General features: G+C 45.8%; 1 long non-coding RNA gene across 3 annotated transcripts in view; it reads right to left on the bottom strand.

Moving 5' to 3' along the window:
* Positions 1-116: 116 nt before the first annotated feature.
* LOC134483110 (uncharacterized) overlaps positions 117-23076 on the bottom strand; it is a 46261-nt gene continuing 23301 nt past the window's right edge. The window contains exons 2-3 of one of the 3 annotated variants that reach the window (XR_010060047.1): positions 15429-15546; positions 117-9779 (exon numbers count right to left, since the gene is read on the bottom strand). This is a non-coding gene — a long non-coding RNA (uncharacterized LOC134483110). Of the gene's footprint in view, positions 15547-21136; positions 23049-23076 lie in introns of those variants that run through there. The other 2 variants (XR_010060045.1, XR_010060046.1) reach the window with 2 other exon arrangements.

The following is a 23076-nucleotide window of genomic DNA, read 5'->3' as shown; positions in this document are numbered from 1 at the left end:
GTACTGTCTGTGAACCCGACGACGTCACCACAAACCCAGCCAATGAGCGGGCCGGAGCCTCGTGTGGGCGGAGCCCGGTTGGCGGCGCCGACCGGGCTCCCTCTGTTTCTGGGCTGAAAAGGAGGCCCTCCCACCCTCTGAGCGTGGGCGTGGCTGAAAGGCCACGCCTCTTAGGGAGGCGTGCCAGGGCATCCCGGAACGTGACTGCGACCCCAAAGGTTGAGGAGTTAACTTGACTAAGAGACGACCACAACGCTGCCCTGGGAGTACAGGAGATGCATCTTGTCCTGATAAAAAGAAAGGCAGATTCTCGTCAACCTTTGAACGTACTATCTAGGCGGATGCAATTCCTTTACGATAAGGCTTTGACAGTGTAGTCACACCTCCCAATGGACACGAGAGGGTGAACAGACTCTCAACCTTCAGCCTGGTAAGAGATAAGTATCCAGGCACACGATGTACTATATAGACTCGTAGTAGCACTAAGCAAGCGTGGACACTTGTGCACTGAACAAATAAAGCTACAGAAAGGGAGCTGTGGGTTGACCGTCATCCCTCACCATACCACAAAAGCCAAGGAAGAAAACAAGCAGCAGCCTATATGTGGACCCCATAACAGCAACGAGTAAATAAATTACAGGCACTATGTTGCCTTGATCACACACCCCTCACAGCTGCAACAACAGTGACCAGAGGACTCAAAGGAATGTAAACTGACGGCCAGAAATGCAGTGTAATAGTTATAATACTTATAGGTTGGAGCATGTCTAGAAGTGTGTGTTCAGAAGTGGATGGACTGGCAAGGAGTCAAATGGACTGCAATGCAGCTGTGTTTGCTGCTTCCATGGCCTCTGCCTCTCTCACCTAGATTTCCTCAACTGTAAAATGCATGGGTGACCTCTAAGGCTCTCTGCTCAATCCAGACAAGTAGTGTAGGATAAAGAAAGGGAAAGGTACAAGAAAGGGAAGTACAAGTCTATCCTAGCAGTCTTCATGGAAATGCAGGTTTCCAAATACATCCGAAAGGGCAGGAATGTGGTCTGTGGTGTCAGCTGTTGGGAAGGCAAAGAGCTGGACCCCAGCCTCGTGCTGGCCAGGGAGAGACACACACTGAACTCTCTCCAGTGAGCCCTTCCTGGGGTCGTTCTCTTCATTTTCCTCCAGGCCTTCCCCAGACATCCTGGTCCCTAAACTACCAACCTAACTTCCCCTCAGAGAGGGACAGCCCTTTTCCTAGTGACAGTATTGACAACCTAAAATTCCAAATCGCATCCCAAAAAGGTGAGGGTCAAAGTTTGAGGGAGGGGAGTCACATGCCTAATCTCTAGGCATATTCATGAGGGATTTTTTGTTGTTGCTGTTGGGGGTTTTTTTCCTAGTTAGGAGCTTCTCACCTACATTATCCGAGGGAGAAATGAGAATGGCTGTCCCCAAGGCTTTGTCATATACACTATTACCAAATGTGTTGCTCGGAAAGAACATTGAACTGAGACATTGAACTGAGAGCAATATGGACTTGGCTCCTCCTTGCCTTGGACTTACCGGTGGTGTAATTGGGCATTTGCTACTCCATCTACAGGGCCTCAGTTTCCCATAAACGGGTTATAAAATCATACATTTATAAACCCTCCCCTTCACCTAAGGGAGTAGTCAAGCCAGGCATTTTTGTTTCTCTGGACCCTAGTTTGCCTTATTATAAAGATGAGAATGTGAACTTTTAAGATTTCTCTAACTGGCGGGGAGAATGAGTGTGGTTGAGGTCAGAGTTGTCAGAACTCCCTAGATGTGTCATGGCAGCTCTGCTGAGAACAGAACTCTGGTCCTCTGCAGGAGCCGTATGTGCTTTTATCCACAGAGCCATCGCTCCATTATGTAGCCCAAGCTGTCCAGAAACTCACTGTATAGACTAGGTTGGCTCACAAAAACCACAACTTTATTAGTTGTTCTCAAAAACCGGGGCCAGCCAAAATTACTGGAGAAGTCTTTTTTAAAAACATGTTGTTGGGGGTTGAGGATTTAGCTCAGTGGTAGAGCGCTTGCCTAGCAAGCACAAGGCCCTGGGTTCGGTCCTCAGCTCCGGACAAAAAACAAAAAAAACAAAAACAAAAAAAAAAAAAAAAAACATGTTGTTGGGCATAGTGGCGCACACCTCTAATCCCAGTGCCCAGGGAGCAGAGGCAGGTGGGTCTCTGTGAGTCTGAGGCCACCCTGGTCTACAAAGTGAGTCCAAAACAGCCGGGGTTCTGTTACACAGAAGAAAGAAAGGGGAAAGAAAAAAAGGTCATTGTCCTACCTTAACTCTACTTAATTCACCTACTGTCATAAGCTTCATATACAAATACCTAAATATACAAAAGATATAAGGTCTAGAAATGTTATTCACAGGATCTTACTACCAGTAGGCAAAGTATTTACATAAAGAGGTGGCCCACAAAAAACATAGAGTCTCTCTTCCGTGCTGCTTCTAGGACTGTCCTCTTGCTCATTCGGAGTGGTTGGTTGATTTGTTTTGAGACAGAGTCTCACTGTATGGCTCTGGGTAACGTGGAACTCTATGTAAATTAGGCTGGCGTTAAACTCAACAGAGATCAGCTGCCTCTGCTTCCCAACTGTTGAAATTGAATGTGTGTCCACCATACCCAGTCCGGATATACCCCTGGTCCTTCTTAAGTACCCAGGACTTCCCAGGACTCCCACTGCTAGCTGAATTCGGCTGAGAGGCTGCCAGGGCAGGAGGAAAACATGAACAAAGCCTACTTGACCAGGCTGAGAATCCGGCATTTCTAGAAACTATGCTCCTCCTGGCAAACTCCAGGCTCTCTCCCTAAAACCTCGGGCCTTTGGTAGTGTGTCTCTGGACCGATGGCTGATTTTGTTACCCAATCCTCGTCTTACTCTGCCTGCTTGAACTAACTGAATTTCTGCCCTGCCCTAACCTTATCTTTGAAGACAGGATGCCCAGTGGCCAGAAGTTCCTCTTCAGGTAGCTAACTAACCGGTCAGGTTAAAGTCCTATGATCGCGTGCTAAGTGACACTTCTCAGCACTGTGACAGGTGACCGGGAAGAACCATAAACAGAACAAAAATAGGGGCATCCAAATTCCCGGAAAATTTCTATTCATTCCCAGAAAAGATAGGGACTCTTTCTGTCCTTCATTTGCCTATCCCTCCCTTGTTTCTTTCACAGATGGCTAGACCTTCCTGACGCCATTAGAGAAGTTACTTTGCAGTTATCTTTCATTTCTATTCTTGGCCAAGAATAAAAATCCCCACTGCTCAGTGAGCATTCCATTTTATTGTGGACTCCATAACTCCAAGAGGGAAAGGAAACCAGATATTAGTAACGGTTTGGTTAATCTGCCCACATCTGTACAGGTGGTAATTGAGTCTCCTCAGTTGAATGCTGCTGGGCCCCGTCTGACACAGACACTGAAAAGATTGCACTTTCCCTCCAAAGAAGAACTCATCCTAATTGTATTCACATGGTTAATATATTTCGATTCAATTTTTAAATCTCTTCTTCGGCGGTTTGGGAAGGTTGTTCTGGGCTTTCTTGATTCTCTATTCCAGGTAGCAGGGCGAGTAGAGTAGGACCTAACGAAAATTGGTGTTTCTTCTTTTCTGTGACCAAAATGACTTGTCATCTGGTCCTTCTCACACAACCCTGTCGTCTTCTTTGTGCCCGCCCATCTGACAGAAGGTGAGCCCATTCGCCGATTGGTTTGACCAATAAATGTATATATATGGACGGGCTATCATCTTAGATACTGGAGTTATAAATATTGATTAAGATCAGCCTCTGAGCTCATGGAGTTCACAGACAGAGAAGTAAACAGGCAGGTGGTGTGGCAATTGAAGTAATTGCCATATGAAGCTAGGTGTGGTGTCAGAAACCTGTAGTCCCAGATGTTCAGGCAACTCATGTGGGAGGCTGCCTTGAACCTACAAAGTCAAGACCAGTACAGTCAACACAGCCTCAAGAAAAAAGAAACGGGGGCTGGGGATTTAGCTCAGTAGTAGAGCGCTTACCTAGGAAGCGCAAGGCCCTGGGTTCGGTCCCCAGCTCCGAAAAAAAAAAAAAAGAAAGAAAGAAAAAAGAAACGATAATAATAATTGAGGTGAAGGTATGTCAAATGTGACATAATAGACATCAGAGTGGTTCATTGCACATGTCACAGTAGGAGGGGGTGGGGCTAAATCTAGAAGAATAAGTCAGCAATGGAGTCAACTGTGTACAAAACAAGTGACACGCTGAATCAGAGAAAAACCGGGGCACTGGGCACTGGGAGGAAGAGGCTGATTGTGCGAGCTAGAGAGTCGATATTAAGAAAGTGGAAAAGGACTAAGAGGAGTTAGGTCAGGAAGGATCTTGAAGGGTCTAGGAAGGAAATTAGGCTTGGCCCAGTAGATGCCGATTGTCTTCTGTTCTTAACGTCTCTGCTTGGTTCTTCTCTCTCGGTCCTGACTTCACCGAGCACATCTAACCAGCTTTCAGAATCTTCGCCGCTGTTATACTCCCGTTTAATCGGAAGATCTGGAGAAGAAATACTAGAAGTGCAACAAAGTCAGCTGAAGTGTGAGAGTAGGTTGATAAGGTTGTTGAGGTTGGTTGGTTGTTTTTGAGGCAGTGCCTCATTATGTAGCCCAAGCTGTCCAGAAACTCGCTGTATAGACTAGGTTGGCTCACAAAGACACACTTCCCAGTGCTGGGATTGAAGGCCTGTACCATCAGGATGAAGTTTTGGTTTTTTTTGTTTTTTTTTTTTTTTTGTTTTTTTTAAGAGAGGTGAATGCGTGACATTCAGCTGGAATGCACTCGATACCAATCCAGAGCTCAGGCCAGAAATAAAGACCAAGGTCCGGACTTTCCAGTCACAGTCGATTCTTTCTTGGGCTTCTGACTAAGATGAAGCCCGTCGGTAATAGCAATACTGACAGCTGTATAGATGTGACTTTACCAGTGGAGGGTCTTGACAGAGCAGAAAAGAAGGACTGACTGAGCCAACCTCTGAGGGACAATGACACTAAGGGAATGGCAGACAAAGGGAAACATTGACAGAGACAACCACAGGTAAAGACACTGAAGATGTGGCTGGTAAGCTCAGACACAAGTGCACTCACAGGGGAAAAGACAGGCACAGATAAACGATATGTACCCCAGAGATAACATGGGGTTTGTGATTTGGCTACCTCCTTCCAGAACAGGCGACGAAGGGTGGGTGTACTCCTTTGTGATGCGGCAGAAGCTTAGAAGATGGTGAGAATTTTGACGAGATAGCATGTGGAATTAAAAATGGGTCTCATAAAGATGTTCTGGGCTCTATGATTAGACTCTGATCTTGGGGCTGGGCATATCCTGGTTTAAGTTCAGGCTCCTCATGTTCTGTGTGCCCTTGGCAAATTGTTTAGCCTCTATAAGTTTCTTTTTCTAGATAATCCCAACCTGGCAGGGGTGACTTGACAGCAAGCTTGTCATACGTGTACCACATCTAGCGGTCAGAGGTCCTGGCTCTCTTTGGTTTATTGGCAAGGACGTCATTTGGGCTTAAGGTCCATGTGGACTTTCATAACTAAAAATCTCTCAACCCAAGGGTCTCCTGGGAATCTTCAGTAGCAGGGATGCCCCAGGAACGATTTTTCAGCGGGGTTAGATGACAGCAAGCACCTAAACTTCCAGTATTCTAGGTTCTCTGAAATCTGGGGGTTTTTTTTAAACATTTATTTGTGTGTGTGTGTGTGTGTGTGTGTGTGTGTGTGTGTGTGTGTGTCTACATGTATACCATAACACACATGAAGAGGTTAGAGAACAAATTCAAGAAGTCAGCTCTTTCCTCTCTTCCTCTCTGCTGCCATCATGTGAGTCCCGGGCACTGCACTCAGGCCAGGCTTGGCAGCAATCGACTCTACCCCCTGAGCCATCTCAGCAGCACCCTTCACCCCCTCACTGTCCTGCCCCGTCCCGTGTTGCTGTCTTTCCAGGCCCACCAATATCACACACCCCATTGGATCCTAGAGCATCTGGGGCTCACCGTGGGGTTGTTTCTTCCTCTGGGATGGAAAACTAGGAGGATGAAGAGCCTCAGGAGCTGAAGAAGGAAACAGCCTTGGGGGGGAAACACCATGAGACTCCAGTCATTGAGCCCTGGGGCTCTGAATGAGTAAGGGAAGAACAGATACTCTTCTGTACAAACCACTTCTCTAGCTGTCCCCATTCCGATGTAACTGCTCCTTCTTCAGTTGGCTACCTAAATGGCACTCGCTGGCCACGTACACCAGGCCAGGCTGCATCTTGAGATACAGATACCAAATCAACAGAGCTCCCATGAAGCCCCCAGTCCATCCGGGACAGAAAGTGGACGGGAACAGAGAAGGTTGGCCTGTGCCTTTAAGGAGATTGCTCTCAGACCAGAAATGAAGCCAGTGACAGCAAGGCTGGAGGGTGGGAGAGAAGGGAGGAGGACATTGTCCAAAGGTCAGGAAAGTTATTTATATTACCCCAGCCCTCTCCAAACCCTTTCCTATTCCAGCCCAACTTCCTGTCTCCCGTCCGGAGGACCACAGGCTTTGAAAGTATGTCAGGCTCCTGTGTTACAATGGGGTTCAAACTCCAAAGGAGGAAGAGCTGGAATTCTGACAAAAATCCCTGGAAGTAGAGGGCTGCAGTCAATTAAGGAAGGGCTTCAGCCCTGCTTCCTCCAATCTCTATCCTACACAACTGAAAATTCAATCTTTTTTTTTTTTAAGCTTTACAATGAAGCTTATTTTGAAAGACTGTGTTGAATCCTCCCTCCTCCTCTCCTCCATCTTTTTCTTTTGAATTTTCAGGACTTTTAATACGGTCCAAATAAAGAGGACTGCTTCATATCTGCCCATTCCCTGCCAAAGAGACTGCTACAGAGTCTTTACCTTCTCCTTGTCTGTGGAGACCAGAACACGAAGGTGTCAGGTGCACAGAACTTTGAAATTCACACTACCCTTGCTCTTGGTGGTGTCAACTGATTCAGCATCCTTTTGCCTGGCCATCAGCAGAGAGTGCTTGATGCTCTCAATTTCCTGAGGCAAGGCAATGAGGAGAGTAGCATTTATCATGTCTTTTACGATTTTTCCTAGGACCGTCAAAAACCCACCAAGACCAGCATCCGTATGCCAGGCACTGAGGATAGTGGGAAACTGGACACACATTGGGTATGGCAGGTGCGGGGAGGCAGCTCAGTGTCAGAGGGACAGTATCAGAGGCCAGAAGTTCCTGGTTCCAGCACCAGCAATTCCTCCTGGACAAGCAACTATCTCTGGCCTCAGGGTCTCTTGAAAAAGGGAGACAAATGGTTTCCTTGCACAGTTCTTATAGGAATTTAATAAGAGCCATACCTAAGGCTTTGAAATAAGAGAATCCTGGGACATAGTGTGTTATAATTCATGGTTTCCTTCTTTTAAGGGAGCTGAAATTCAGGGTGAGATTCTGTCTGCCTGGAATGCTGCAAGGATGAGCTTCTGAAGAATGGGCAGAACTTCTCAACAGTGACAACGTGGGGCACATCAGAAGCAGTAGGAAGCTCATAAAACACATGGGTGCCCACACTTTACCCACAAGCCTCTGATTCAAGAGCTTCAGGGTGGATCTGTGACATCTGCCTTGTAACAAGTTCCCTCGAGTTACTCACATGCATGTGCAGCTTGAGGTACTTTGGACTAAATAACTCATTGAGTCATTCAGCTAGCAAGCCCGAACCAGCAGCTGGACAAAGGGCATGAGCTTTGAAGGAAACTCTTGCCTCATACAGAGCCTGATACACAGTGAGCACTGATTAAATGGTTGCCCCCCACACACACACACAAAAAGTAGCCTTCAAGAAGATGTATCATGGACAGACCCATGGCTCCAACAGCATATGTAGCAGAGGATGGCCTTGTTGGGCACCAATAGGAGGAGAAGCCCTTGGTCCTGCCAAAGCTGGACCCTCCCACCCAGTGTAGGGGAACATGGGGTGGGGCAGGAAGGTGGGGATGGTTGGGGAGGGGAAACACCCTTATAGAAGAAGGGGAGAGGGATGGGATAGGGGACTTATGGCTGGGAAACTGGGGAAAGGGAATAACATTTGAAATGTAAATAAAAATATATCATTTAAGGACAGCAGACATAAATCTATAGTTTTATATAGTTGCAAGCAAAAGAAAAGGTGGTCTCAAAAAGCTCGAATTACCCAAGATGCAATCCACAGACCACAGGAAGCTCAAGAAGACGGATGACCAAAATGCAGATGTTCCCACTCCTTCTTAAAAAAGGGAAAAAAAATCCATAGGAGGGGATATGGAAGCAAAGTTTAGAGCAGTGACTGAAGGAATGGCCTTTCAGAGCCTACACCACATGTGGCCCATATATATATACAGCCACCAAAACTAGATAAGATTGATGAAGCTAAAAAAATGCATGCTGAAAGGGACCGGATATAGATCTCTCCTGAGAGACACATCCAGAGCATGTCCAATACAGAGGTCAATGCTAGCAGCCAACCACAGAACTGAGAACAGGACCCCCTTGGGGGGAATTAGAGGAAGGATTGAAAGAGTTGAAGGAGCTTGCAACCCTATAAAAACAACAATGCCAACCAACCAGAGCTTCCAGGGACTAAACCACTACCGAAAGACTATACATGAACTGACCCAGGGCTCCAACTGCATATGTAGCAGAGAATAGCCTTGTTGGGACACCAGAGGAAGGGGAAGCCCTTGGTCCTGCCAAGGTTGGACCCCCAGTGCAGGGAAATATGGGGGGGCAGTAAAGGGGATGTATGGGGAGAATACCTGTATGGGGGAGTGGGAGGGGAGGGGATGGGGGCTTATGGACAGGAAACCAGGAAGGGGAATAACATTTGAAATGTAAGTAAAGAAATATATCTAATAAAAAAATTTAAAGTAAAACAGAGAGAGACAGAGAGAGAGAGAGAGAGAGAGAGAGAAAGAAAGAAAGAAAGAAAGAAAGAAAGAAAGAAAGAAAGAAAGAAAGAAAGAAAGGAAAAGGTAAGGTGGGCTCCCAGGGGCTTCGATTGCCTGGGCAAGACCCACATAAGAACAAGCCAATCAATACTCTAGCATGGATAAGGAAGGGGTTCGTGAGCCTCTACCCCTGACTGGGGAACTATGGTCAATCAATGGCTTGGAGTGGGAATGAGTCAGTCTTTTAGCATGTGGCTCCAGTGGATGGCCCCACACTCAGGGGGCACAAATTGGAGTCAGTGGGTTATTTAAAGGTGGGGGGCGGGAATGAAGTTGAGGATGTAGGGGTGGATCTGGGAGGAGTTAGAAAAAGAAGTGGCAGTGACCATGATCACAATACATTACATGAAATTTTCAAATCATTAACAAAAATGCTTAGGGGGAAAAGACGCTTGCAGAGGTTAGAGATGAGGAAAAGTTTCCTCGGGTAAAGAATGTCTGACTTTAAAGCATGAGGCTTACCAGGCTCCGCTGTAGACGTGTGCTGAGTTACCGGTGTGAGGGGCAGAGTGGCGAGCTACGTCTGCATCCCGGGTACCAGGGGAACTGGTGGGGACTGAAACAGGATCAGGTCTGTGGGTTTGAGGATTGGATTGCAACAGATCTACTCCAACACAGAGCTTCAACCTGGAGTGAAGTCCGCGGGATGGTACAGGACACAAGGCAGGCAAAGAACAACTAAGAAGCCGTTACTGGAGAAGATCCATCTGGAGGAACGTCAGTAGGTTGGTAAGGGATCAACTCCAGAGGGTTTCCTTCCCCTGAGGGAGCCGCGATTCTCATTGCTGTAATGAAACACTGTGACCAAAAGTTGTTTGGAGAGGAAAGGGTTTGTTCAGTTTATACCCCCACATCACTAAGAAAGTCGGGACAGGAACCCAAACAGGGCAGGAACCTGGAGGCAGGAGCTGACGCAGAGGCCATGGAGGGGCGCTGCGTACTGGCTTGCTCCTCGTCGCTTGCTCAGCCTGCTTTCTTACAGAACTCAGTCTAGGCATGGCACCACCCACAACGGGCTGGACTCTCCCCCATCGACACTAATTAAGAAAATGCCCTACAGCCAGGTCTTATGGAGGCTTTTTCCCGATTTAGATTCCCTCCTTTCAGATGACTCTAGCTTGCATCAAGTTGATGTAAAACTAGCCAGGACATGGAGATAAAGATGTGGCATCTCCAAAAGTGCCAAAAGGGCATCTTGACTGTTTCCAGCTGAAACCAATTAGAAACTACAGATGCAGGGCCGTTTGCCTGTCTTTCCCTACATGGGGCAAGCCATAAAGACTCTTTTGAGAGGAAAGTCCCTATCATTCCAAGATGGAGAATGCCTTTGGTCATCAGAGACCAGCAACTGGGGCCTCAGTGAGACTGAATAAGCAAATTGCTTTGAAATTACTCATATTTTCCCACCAGCTTTAACACCCTCTTATCCCTTACTTACTGGAAATTCCCACGGAATCTACTGCTCAAGCTAAATATCTGCGTGTCCTGTCATTACTTCACAAATTTATAACTTTTTGTTTTCAATGTTTAAGGTCCCTTGGTCCTCAGGCTTCACTGTGGTGAAGATCTCCAAATTAATTGTAAAATTAATTTTTTTTTTGGTTCTTTTTTTCGGAGCTGGGGACCGAACCCAGGGCCTTGCGCTTCCTAGGCAAGCGCTCTGCCACTGAGCCAAATCCCCAACCCCGTAAAATTAATTTTTAAAAAACTTTTTCCCCCTCTCTGGGCTTCTTGGCTCATACCTTTAATCCCTGCACTCAAAGGTAAAGGAGACAGATCACTGTGAGTTTGAGACCAAGCTGGTCTACATCGAGAGTTCCAGGCCAGGCACAACTACAATAGTAAGACCCTGTCTATTTTGTTTTGTCTTGGTTTGGTTTTTGTTTTTTGAGACAGAATTTCTCTGTGTAGCTTTGGCTGTCCTGGAACTTGTTTCATACATTAAGCTGGCCTTGCCAAACCCCGTCTTTAGGAAAAATAAAATAAAAGTTTGCTGGAGACATTAGTGCTTCAAGCACTTGCTGCTCTTCCAGAGGACCCGAGGTCAGTTCCTAGCCAGGTGGCTCACAACCTCCTCTAACTCTAAGCCCTCTCTGGCCTTTAGCCCTCTGCATCTCTCTCTGTGTCTGTGTCTGTGTCTGTGTCTGTGTCTGTGTCTGCGTCTGCGTCTGTGTCTGTGTCTCTTATCTCTTACACACACACACACACACACACACTAAGCTGAAGCACTAATGTAAATTAAAAAGCACTTTGCTGCATCTACCTTGGGGATGAAGACCATTCTGAGCAATCAGACTGTTGGCTCTCCAGAAAAATGTCAGCACCACTCTGAAAGGACCCCCATTATTATAAAGGGGCTCAGAGGAGCCTTCATCCCATGGATGGAAAGCTGAGTCTCCCTGAGGGGGAAAGAGGAACATGGATCCAAGTTGACATAGGATGGAAAAACAGAAAGGAACTGGCTGCTGTGTGTGTGTGTGTGTGTGTGTGTGTGAGAGAGAGAGAGAGAGAGAGAGAGAGAGAGAGAGAGAGAGAGAGAGCGCTATCTGTGCTCAAGTACAGGGCATGATCAGGGGTGCAAGGTGAGCTCCACATATGCTCCCAGTCCCATCAACGTTGTCAGTTATTCAGAAAGATGGGTCTCTGAATTGAAATCCGAAATTTGGGGGGTGAAAAATACATCCATGGGATTCAGATGAAGACAAGTGTTTCTTGTTCTATCTCTCACAAAAGATTTAATCCTTAAAAATTGATACTTAACTTGTTTCGAATTCAAAGGCTTTGATCCAACAAGCCACAATGGTTAAAACAAGGACATTGGAACATTTTGGCATCCCTGTGTCTGAAAAAGGAACCATGTAGCAGGCTAGTGAATGAGATCCAAGTTAGCCATCTCTAGAAACAAGACCCTGGCTTATATGAACAACTAGGGATGTGTTCTAGGATGATGAAAGACCTCTATTGATTGGTGAGACTTCTCTTACTAACCAGCTCTGAATCCAAGGAAAGACGGCTCATATCTGTACACTTGAAGTAGAGGCAGGAGGATCATGGGCTCAAAGTCACCATCATTTCTCCCCCGCCTCTCTGTCTCTCTGTCTCTCTGTCTCTGTGTGTGTGTGTGTGTGTGTGTGTTGTGTGTATTGTGTGTGTGTGTGTGTGTGTCTGATTTTTTTGAGACAAGGTCTCTTTGTGTAGCCCTGGTTGTCCTGGAACTAGCTCTGTAGACCAGGCTGCCCTCGAACTCACAGATATCTGCCTGCCTCTTCTTCTCAAGTGCTGGGATGCACCACTACCACTTAGCAAGACCTTACCTCAAAAAAAAAAAAAACCTGAAATCGTCAGGTGTGGTGGTGCCAGGTCAGCCAGGGGTTCATAGTGAGATCCTGTCTTGGTCAGGGAGGGGGGAGTCCAGCATTCAGGAGGCAAAGGCAAAAGGATTTCTGTGAATTCTAGGCCAGCCTGGTCTACATAGTGAACTCTAGGCCAACTAGGGCTACAGAGTGAGACCCTGTCTCAAAAAGTAAACAAGTAAAATAAAATCAGTTCTTGTATTCACTGAGGGTCAAACTGTCTTCTTTTTTTAAATATTATTTATTTAACATATATGAGTACACTGTAGCTGTCTTCAGATACACCAGAAGAGGGCATCAGATCCCATGACAGATGGCTGTGAGCCACCATGTGGTTGCTGGGAATTGAACTCAGGACCTCTGTAAGAGCAGTCAGTGCCCTTAACCACTGAGCCATCTCTCCAGCCCCCAAACTGTCTTCTAAATATGTGTTCTTATTCCCATGGTTTGCGCCGCTGCTGGCTTTAGTGCAGCCTCCTTTCCAGCCAGCAGGGTTACTGCAGAGAGTAACAGGTCAATGAGCTAAGTAACACTGGATGTTCAGCCTTACATGGGACGTTTATTTCACCCCCTCCACGGCATTTTAAATATCGAGGAAAGGGGAGTGGAGAGACAGATGTAAGGGGCAGAATATTACAGAATATTGTCTCCCTCCCTCTTTCAGGGATGGTGTGGCCTTTGTGCTCTTGGACTCTAAGCAACTGTGACAACCCGTGTAAGACTGGGATCACCAACTTTTCATCACTGAGCAGTGAGGGTCTCACAAGGCTTCACCCCTTCCTGTGGATCTATGGTAGTTAAGGAAGGAAACCATGCTGTGTTCAGGAACTGGTGAACTGCCTATGATCCCATGAGATACACTAATCAAACACATTGGTTCTCCAAACAAGAATAAAAGACATAAAAATAGAAGGATGAGCTGGAGACGGGAAGGGAGTTAGTGGGAGTGAGAAGGAGACTAGAAAGGGTGATATGGGGAAAATATGTTTAAAATGTACTGTATCAGACAGATGCAGACACCCACAACCAAACAGTGGGTGGAGCATGGGGACTCTCGGGGAAGAGTTGGGGTAAGGTTGAGACCCTGAAGGGGATAGGAACTCCACAGGAAGACCTACAGAGTCAACTAACCTGGACCCTTGGGGCTCTCAGAATCTAAACCACCAACCAAAGAGCAAACACAGGCTGGGCCTAGGCCTCCCAGCTTAAATGTAACAGATGTGCAGCTTAGCCTTCACGTGAATCCCAAACAGCTGAAATGGTGCTATCCCAAAAGCTGTTGCCTGTACGTGGGATGTGTGCTTCTAGCTGGACTGCCTTGTCTGGCCTCAGTGGGAGAGACTTGAAGTACCAACACGGGAGAATACAGAGGGTGGGGGGGGGATACCTGCTCAAAGGAGAAGGGGAGAAGGGACAGAGGAAGGACTGTGGGAGTGGCCAGGAGGAGGGTAGTAAGCAGAATGTAAAGTGAATAAGTAAAAAAATAAAATAAAATAAAATAAAAAATGTACTAAAGTCATGTATGAAAATGTCATAATAAAATCCATTGTCAGGTATAATTAGAATATGTTAATAAAATTTTAAAGGACTAAGAAGATTAGAAGGGATATCATTCCACTACACTAGTGTTATCTCTGTGAGATCCTCTTTAACAGCTTACTGGAAACAGTTTTCTCTCTGGTGTTAGTAATTCAGATTGTGAATGTAACATATTTATCATGAAAACTTTGGAAAATAGAGAAAAGCATAAATACTATAATAGGAACTTCCTATAATCCCACAGTCCAGTGAAAACCACAGCTGGGGTGATTTACATATTTCTTCCAACGGTTTTATACGAGTATCAGGCTTTAAAATGTAAATTTATGATAGCTTATTTAATCTACCCATATTTGGGAATATGCAAATTGCTTTTCTTTTCTTTTCTTTTTTTTTTTTTTTTTTTTTTTTTGGTTCTTTTTTTTCGGAGCTGGGGACCGAACCCAGGGCCTTGTGCTTCCTAGGTAAGCGCTCTACCACTGAGCTAAATCCCTAGCCCCTCAAATTGCTTTTCTATTCTAAAAAGGCACCAATAAAGACCACATACACCAGACCTTGTCTTTAGTGTTCTTTCTCTCTCCCGCTTCCTCTCTCTCTCTCTCTCTCTCTCTCTACCTCTCTCTCTCTCTCTGTCTCTCTTCCCAGGCTGACCTCACAAATTTGCCATCCACCTGCCTCATTCTTCTTAGCACTGGAATCACAACATGTGCCACTATGCATGGTTTTATTTGTTTGTTTTGGTTTCTTTTTATTTTCTTAGGATAAATCTTTGGAAGTAAGATGACTAGGGAATCATATTTGCAAGCTATAAATTATCATTCAGATAAACTGCCAAATCGCTCTGCAAAAAATAGTTTATGCTTTTGAAGAAACTAATCCATCTGACTAATGGCTGTCTGAAAGCTGAAGCATAATTTTAAAATATTCTTAAATTTATATGTGTGTATGTATGAGTACCCACGTTCATACACCTGCCCTTAGAGGCCAGAGGAGGGCATCAGATCCCCTGGTGCTAGAAGTAGCAACTGGAAGTTATGAGTCACCAGTTTAAGTTCTGGAAACCAGAACTTAGGCCCCCTGTTAAAGCAGTGCATGCTCTGAACAGCTGAGCACTCTCACAAGCCCCATTAAGCATTTAAAATCACAATCTGGTACTGGAGGGATGGCTCAATGGTTAAGGGCACCAGCTACTCTTCCAGAGGATCTGGGTTCAAGTCCCAGCACTCATGTGGCAGTTCACAACTGTCTGTAACTCCAGTTCCCTCACACTGATATGCATGCAGGCAAAACAGCGATGCTCGTATGATAAAGATAAATGAATCATTTTTTTTAAGTTTCAAAAGGTAAAAATTACATTCTCCTTTCAATTAATTTTCTGCAAGCTTTACTTCCTGAAGCAAATAGTTCATGGTGTTTGTTACACGTCGGCCAGCTTACATTTTCCCTTGAGTCTTCCCAATATTTTTATGACACGGGGACTAGTACTACTTCACTTCACAGATGGAGAACTACAGTCTTACAGAAGCCAGCTAGAAGACTTACCCTCAGTCGCAAATGAGGAAACAGAGTCAGAATGCCAAACAATTCTTTAATCGGCCCTTTGCAGAAACTGTATCTGTCCCTAGAGGTCACAAGCCTTGGTTCCTCGTTTAATAAGGATCTGTAAAACAGAAAACAACAAAGTCCCAGTGCATCCTGAACAAATAAGTAAAAGAATTAAGAATATGTATAGGTTAGTTCCTACCAAGCTAGTTTAGGTTGAGACTGGAGAGATGACTCAATAGTTAAAAGCACACACTGCCCTCTGAGGGGACCCAAGGTCATTCCCAGCACCCATGTTGGGCTGCTCTCATTACCTGTAACTTCTATTCCAAGGAATGAGACACCTTTTTGGGCCTCTGCAAGTACTACGCTTACATGCACATACCCAAAAGCACTCACATGTATGCACGTGCACACGTGCATACACATACACACACACACACACACACACACACACACGCATACACACACACACACTCACACACACACATTATAGATAGATAGATAGATAGATAGATAGATAGATAGATAGATAGATAGATAGATAGAATCTTAAAATCTTTTAAGTCAACAGGATAGTGGTTCACGCCTTTAGTCCCAGCAGTCAAGAAGCAGAGTCAGGCAGATTTCTTTGACTTTGAGGTCAGTCAGGTCTACAGAGCAGGACAGCCAGGGCCACACAGAGAAACCCTGTCTTGAAAAAGTAATGTCTATGTTTACTCTATAAGCTGTCATGTTAGTTTCTGTTATGGATTGAATATTTATGTCTCCTCAAAATTCTTATGTGGAGTCTCTAACACGCCCCCCACACACACACCTCCAATTGGGATAGTATTTGGAGATAAGGCCTTTGGAAGATAATATGGTTCAAATCCAGTCATGATGGTCATTGGATCCCCAGGATGAGCTCAGCACCTTAGAAGAAAAGATTAGAGTTTCTCCTCTCCGCTGTGAGAGAATACAAGGCCAGGGCAGAGGCCCTCCCCAGAACCTACCATGACAGCTGGGCTTACATCTCCAAAACAGTTCTAAGGTCATCGAACGTTGACTGTCTTGGGATCATGATTTTCCTGTGTAGTACTGGGGTCATCCAGGGACCTGCAAGTTCCATCCGAGTTCAGCCACACTCGACTACGGTTCCAGTCCTTATCTACATTTGCTTTGAGACAGGATCTCCCCAAGTTGCCTTGAACTCCCTACGATGACCCAAGCAGGCCTCAAACCTGGGGTTCTACTGCCTCAGCCTCTTGTGTAGCTCTGCTCAAGAGTTCATAAGTATTCTATAAGAAATTACTCCCACTGGGGTGTTCGGGCCTGAGGGTTGATTGGTAAAGCAAGCACTTGCTGGGTAAGCAGGAGGAGCCACGTGCCATCTCGGAACCCATGTAAAATGCCAGGCATTCTGGCTTAGAATAACAAACTCAGGGGTTGGGGATTTAGCTCAGTGGTAGAGCACTTGCCTAGCAAGCGCAAGGCCCTGGGTTCGGTCCCCAGCTCCGAAAAATAGAAAAGAAAAAAAACAAAACAAAACAAAAAAATAAACTCAGCACTGGGCAGGCAGAGACAGTGCATCCCTGGGGCTCACTGACCAACCATCCTGCCCTAACCATTGAGCTCCAGGGCTCACTTTCTCAAAAAGCCTAGGAAGATAACTCGGCAGTTAAGAGCACTTGCTGCTCTTGTAGAAGACCATGGTTTGGCTCCCAGCACTCACAATTGGCCATAACTCCTGTTTTAAGGTATCCAAAACCATCTTCTAGGCTTCACTAGCAACAGGCACACACACACACACACACACACACACACACACACACAGTTCATATGCACACACTACTCATGGAAAACACTTATCCATATATACAAAAATATACAAATACTTTAAAGAAAGAAAGGACGGACAGCTCCTGAGGCATGACACCCAGGCTGACTTCCGCTTCCACATGCACATACATGTACATACACATGAACATGCAAGGGGTGGGGGAAGCCAGTGTCTCCCAAGATTAATTAATTTTAAAAGTAATAAAATGTTTCTGTTTGTTTGGCGTAGGGATGTAGCTGGATTGGTGGGGCACGTCCTTCGCATACGTAAATAAAGCCCTGTGTTTGATCTCGAGCACCACATAACTCTGGCTCTGTGGCACACATCTGTAATCCAGCACTGGGGGTCTGGAAGCAGAAGAATCAAGAAGTCCAGGGTCACTCTCAGCTACACATTGAGTTCGCACGGATCTGGTGGGAAAATGTTTGTTACAGAAAGCTGAGCTGTTTGCTGAGGGTCACAAACTATGTCTATCAGCAAAGGTTTATGGTAACTAACTCTGACTTCCTTAAGTTGCCTTACAAGTGATTTCACTTGTTCAGGACAGCACCATGGCAGCTGCCTTCACTCCTCTGATATCTCGTGCTATTTATGTCATCTTGTCCTTTTGGGGGGTGTTACCTCCAGCGGTAATGCTGGGCTAAATTAATTATATCATTTTATTGTCTGCTTTCTATGGGCTCCAAAATAGTTGAGAAGAGCAGATGGTGGCCCGTGCCTATAATTGCGGCCTTTGAAGGTTGAAACAGGAGGAAAGGTCAGGTTCAAGGTCAGCCTGGGCTGCGCAGAAAGACCAGCTGCCACGATTGGAGGCAGGTGGTAGGAAGCCGAGCATAGTGGCACACACCCGTTAATCCCAGCACTCAGGATGCAGAGGCAGGTGGATCTCTGAGAGTTTGAGACCACCCTGGTTTACAGAGCAAGTGCTAGAATAGCCATTGATATACAGAGAAACCCTGTCTGGAAAACAAAAAACAAAAATGAAACAAAAAAACAGCAAGCCAGGCACAGGCCTTTAATCCCAAACTCAGGAGGCAGAAGCAGGGGATCTCTTTGGGTTCAAGACCAGCCTGGTCTACATAGTGAGCTCCAAGACAGACAACTAGAGCTACATAGGGAGACCCTGTGTCAGAGGAAGAAAAAGGATTGGGGATTTCGGGGGGTGTAGGGGGCACCTGTGCATCACATTTAACATAGAGCCTGGTGCCCAGTATTATTCCTAAATGGCATTGTTTCATTATGTTAGTGCTTTGGTTTGGTTTTCCAGAATAACCTCCATACCCAAAAGCTCTCAGATATAAGGAACTTTGTCTTACTCAGCACAGAATCCCCATACCCTGAGCCAGGTATGATGCACACACCTATAATCCCAGCACTGCTGAGGCTAATGCTGAAAGATCAGCCATGTCAAGTCCAGGCTGACCTTACACTGTGAGATTCCATCTCAAGACTCACTCCAAGGGGAGGTAATCCCAATGCCTAGAAAGTTCTCGGTAATGTTTTGACACACACATGATTGAATTAATTAAAATAAAAAGCTGAAGTACTGAGAGGCAAAGTTATGAGACCAAGGTCGTTCAGCAAATGATTGGAAGAGTCAAGGTTTGCTGTCAGATCTAGAAGGTTCTAAGAACCCAGATGTTCTCCCGGCTGCCTCCCAGACCTGCATGGGTGATGAGTACAGCTGGGAAGAGTCTGCATTCCATCCGACCCTCTGACTCAGTGGTTCTCAGCCTGAGGCTGTGACCCTTTAATACCATGGTGGTGATCCCCAGCCATAAAATTATTCTCATTGCTATTTCATAACTGCAACTTTGCTATGGTCATGAGCCATAATGAATCTGTGGAATCCAAGGATCTTAGGAGATCACTGCAAAAGCGCTGATCGACTTGCAGGTCTAACTCTGGTCTAACTGCCTTTCTCTCTTTCCCAGAAATTAGTCCGTGTCCCCTATAGCTGACCCGCCCTTGCTTTAAAAGTGAGAGCACTCAGATGCAGGGCAGGGGTAACTACAACCACCTGCTCCCCCATAACTACAAGATAAGTTTGCAGTCCTGGTCACGTAGGCTAAGCCAGACTCAATCACATGTCTTTCTGCATTCCCACCACTCTCTGCAAAGGCATGAGCACCCCCCTTTACAGGGACTTTTCTGCAAACTCTCATCTTCAGGAACCCCAGCGTGCTGAATGTGGCAGCTGTCTCTCCTAATGAAAGATTCTCTCCCTTTAAAGACCTACCATGCTTCCTCTGATAGGAGACATGGTCCCTCCTAGTGTTTTCTCACCTCCAGACCCAACCATGCCCCCCCCACACACACACACACACCATGTCTGGAAGATCTTTCTTATGATAAAGCTCCTTCCCGAGGGGTAATTGATCCCTGATTTCTTCTCCACAAACCTGCAGCCCTTTGCTCTAACAGTAGGGCGTACTTAATCAGTTCCGTGAACACAAGCTTCTGCCTCTCGCCCACAGTTCGTTGTTCTTCGGGTCACCACTGCTGTATCAGGTAGCTTCTGGGCTAGCAACCAGCTCCACCTCACGCCAACATGGCAACCGTGCATGAGCTCTCAAAAAGTTCAGAAAGCCAAAAGCTGCAGCAATGGCCCCGGCCCCAAAAGAACTCCAGGGGCTCAAAAGCAAGTCTAGAGACCCGGAAGCCAAGAAATACAGAGGACCAGGAATTCAGAGGCCCAGAGGATCCCCCAGAGGCCTGAACAAGGATGCTGGTTCAGCAAGTTAAAAAACCAGTGTGGGAGCATCCAAGGCCCTTAAACTCAGACAACCTTTCTTCTTCCTCCTTTCTCGTTTGTGCTGGAGGCATGATTTTATCACCACAAACTAGTAAACAACACGTTTTAAAAAATAAAATAAAATAAAAAGAGATCGCTGCAGTGCCAACTGTCGGCGAGGCTGCCTGGGCCTAATTATGGCTAAATTTTAAATGTCATTTCTGACAGGAAGCTTCCAAAATTTAAGTGGAAAATGCTGTGGCAAATGGTCAAGGAGTTCAATAACTCAGTACATTTGAATTTTTTAAAAAAAGGCATAAAGTGGTCCTTTCAGCCGAGTGGAGTGGTACACGCCTATAATCCCAGCACTCGGGGAATAAATGAAGGCAGAACATCAACAGCTACGTAACAAATCAGAGACCAGTCTGGGTCACATTAAAAAATAAAACTGGAGGGGTTGGGGATTTAGCTCAGTGGTAGAGCGCTTGCCTAGGAAGCGCAAGGCCCTGGGTTCGGTCCCCAGCTCCGAAAAAAAGAACCAAAAAATAAATAAATAAATAAAAAATAAAAATAAAACTGGTTTATAATATGCTCATCTACACTTTGGGTACATTCTTCTACACTTTGTATGTGGAATGGCATGATTTCACATCTTTCTACAGAAAATAATAATAACAATAATTGTTTTCTTTCACGTAAGAATATATTGTGAAACTTGCACGAGATAATGCGTATTGAACATCTGGGAGAGTGTGATTATTTAGGAAGCTTTCGACGCATGGTGCTTCATTCGTTATTTCCGTGTTTATCATCTATTACTCTTGAATTTAGCAACTCAAAGATAGGCATTTACTATCTTGTTTCTGAGGACCAAAACCAGAAGTGGCTTGGCCGAGGTGGTGCTGGCCTAGGGTCAGGTGAGGTTGTTGTAGGCGGTCAGTCAGTCGGCTGGGGATCCGAAGCCATGCCAGGGCCAAGCTGGGGTAGAGACCTGGTTTCCAAGCTCGCTCACATGATGGATGGCAAGCTTCCGTTACTAAGTGGGCAGAAGCATCTATTCTTCCAGGAGCTTCTCCACAGTCCCCACACAGCACAGTGGAGTAAAGTTCCCCAGAACAAAGGACAAAAGACCAAAGCCACAGTCACTTATACCTTGTCCCAGAAGTGACAGTCCCCTGTGCTTCTGGCCGCACATTCCAAACAATGTGGTGCACACGCGCTTCTGCTCCGGAAGCAGGAACCATTTTGAAGGCCATCTTGGAGGCGACTTACTGCCCGGCTTCTCGTTGATCTTGATTGAATCCCACTGTCTGCCCCCAGTCCAAGGGCTTCTCCTTTAGAAGTGCTGCATTAGCTACGGAAAACAGGCAGGTGAAATATCCTGCAGCTGATTAAAGCCTGAGTTCAGTGGGTCAGCCCATCGAGGAAACAAAAAGATGTAGGGAAATGTTTTAGATTTGATGTTCTTTTTTAAAATACTAAAATCGTTACCCTGGAAAGTTCAGAGTTTTTCAGACTTATGCATGGTTGCTGTTTGAGGGTTGTTTGTTTGTTTTCAAGATAGTGTTTCACTATGTGTTCCTGGCAATCTGGCCTGGAACCCACAGAGATCCACTAGCCTCCGGTTCCTGATTGTTGGCATTAGAGATGTGCTCTACCCCTTAGTCTTGTTTTTGCTGACTGACTGGTTGCTGGTTGGCTAGTTACATGCGTGCGTGCGTGCGTGCGTGCGTGCGTGCGTGCGTGCGTGCGTGCTTGGCTGGCTTGCTGGCTGGCTGGCTGGTTGGCTGGTTGGCTGGTTGATTGGTTGTTTTGTTTTGTTTTGTTTTTTCCACGTGGAAGAGGTTTATTGAGGATGACGGAGACAAGAATAGGGAAGAGAGAGAGAAGAGAGAAAAAAGGAGAATGGTTGTTTTTTGAGACAGGGTTTCACTAAGTATCTTTGGCTGGCCTGGAACTCACTATGTAAACCAGGTTGGCCTCAAACTCAAAGACCTACTGCTTCTGCCAGCTTCCTGAGTGCTGGGGTTAAAAGCATGCACCACCATGGCCAGATGGTCGTAGTAGTTTTAAAATAGTCTCTGTTTGGGTTGGAAAGATGGCTCAGCCATTAGGAGCAATTGCCCCCCTCGCAGAGACTTTTGATACCAGCACCTACGTGGTGGCTCACAACTGTCTACGTCTGTAGTTCCCTGGATCCGACGCCCTCTTCTGGTGTGCAGACATACACACAAACAACACCCATATGTACAAACAAATAAATCCTTTTAATTTTATTTGTTTGGTTGGTTGGTTTTGGTTTTTTCAAGACAGGGTTTCTCTGTGTAGCCCTGGCTTGAGTGATGGGATTAAAGGCATGTTCTTCTGCCACCCAGCATAAATCTTTGATTTGTTTGTTTGTATTTCTTTTTGTGGTGGGGCATTGCTTGTTTTAGTGGTTTTGAGATGGGGTCTCATGAATTTTAGGTTAGCTGCAAATTCGCACTGAGGATGACCTTGAATTCCCAAGTGCTGAGATGATGGTGTGCCCTGCCACTAGACTTTACTTTTCAGAACACTTTTAGGTATGCAACCAAATGGAGTAAAAGCGTCCTTCGTTCTGAGTCTTTATTTCTGCTATCTCTACAGAAGGAAGTGCTTCTGGTTTTCTTGGTTAGGGCCTTGACTGGGAATCCACATTTTGGAAACTGCTGTTCTCACACCAAATTCTAAAAGCATCTTTCTGTTCCCCAGTTTTGGCACCTGCCCCATGTCCAGTTCCTCCTTTCTTTTCTCACTGATGCTAATCTTCAGCAACCCCCACCTATAAAAGAGTGTCTGTGGAGGATGGCCCCTTGCATGGGACCTGGGTTCTGTTCCCTGCACCTACAAAGTATCTTACTCCAGTTGCAGGGACTCCAGTGTCCTCATCTGGCCTCCAAAGACATCAGGCACACACAGAGTAACTTACTTTTATATGTGTGCAGGCAAAGCACTCACACACGTAAAATAAAAACAAATCTTTTTAAATTAATACATAAAACTTCCCTCCACAGGTAAACAATATCTTAAATACCCATTGGGAAATGATTCTCTCTCTCCCTCCCTCCCTC

Source organism: Rattus norvegicus, chromosome 1 (genome assembly GCF_036323735.1).
Source record: "Rattus norvegicus strain BN/NHsdMcwi chromosome 1, GRCr8, whole genome shotgun sequence".
NCBI classification, from domain to species: domain Eukaryota; kingdom Metazoa; phylum Chordata; class Mammalia; order Rodentia; family Muridae; genus Rattus; species Rattus norvegicus.
The sequence above is the reverse complement of the archived record's forward strand: the minus strand, read 5'-3'. Positions and strand labels throughout refer to the sequence as shown.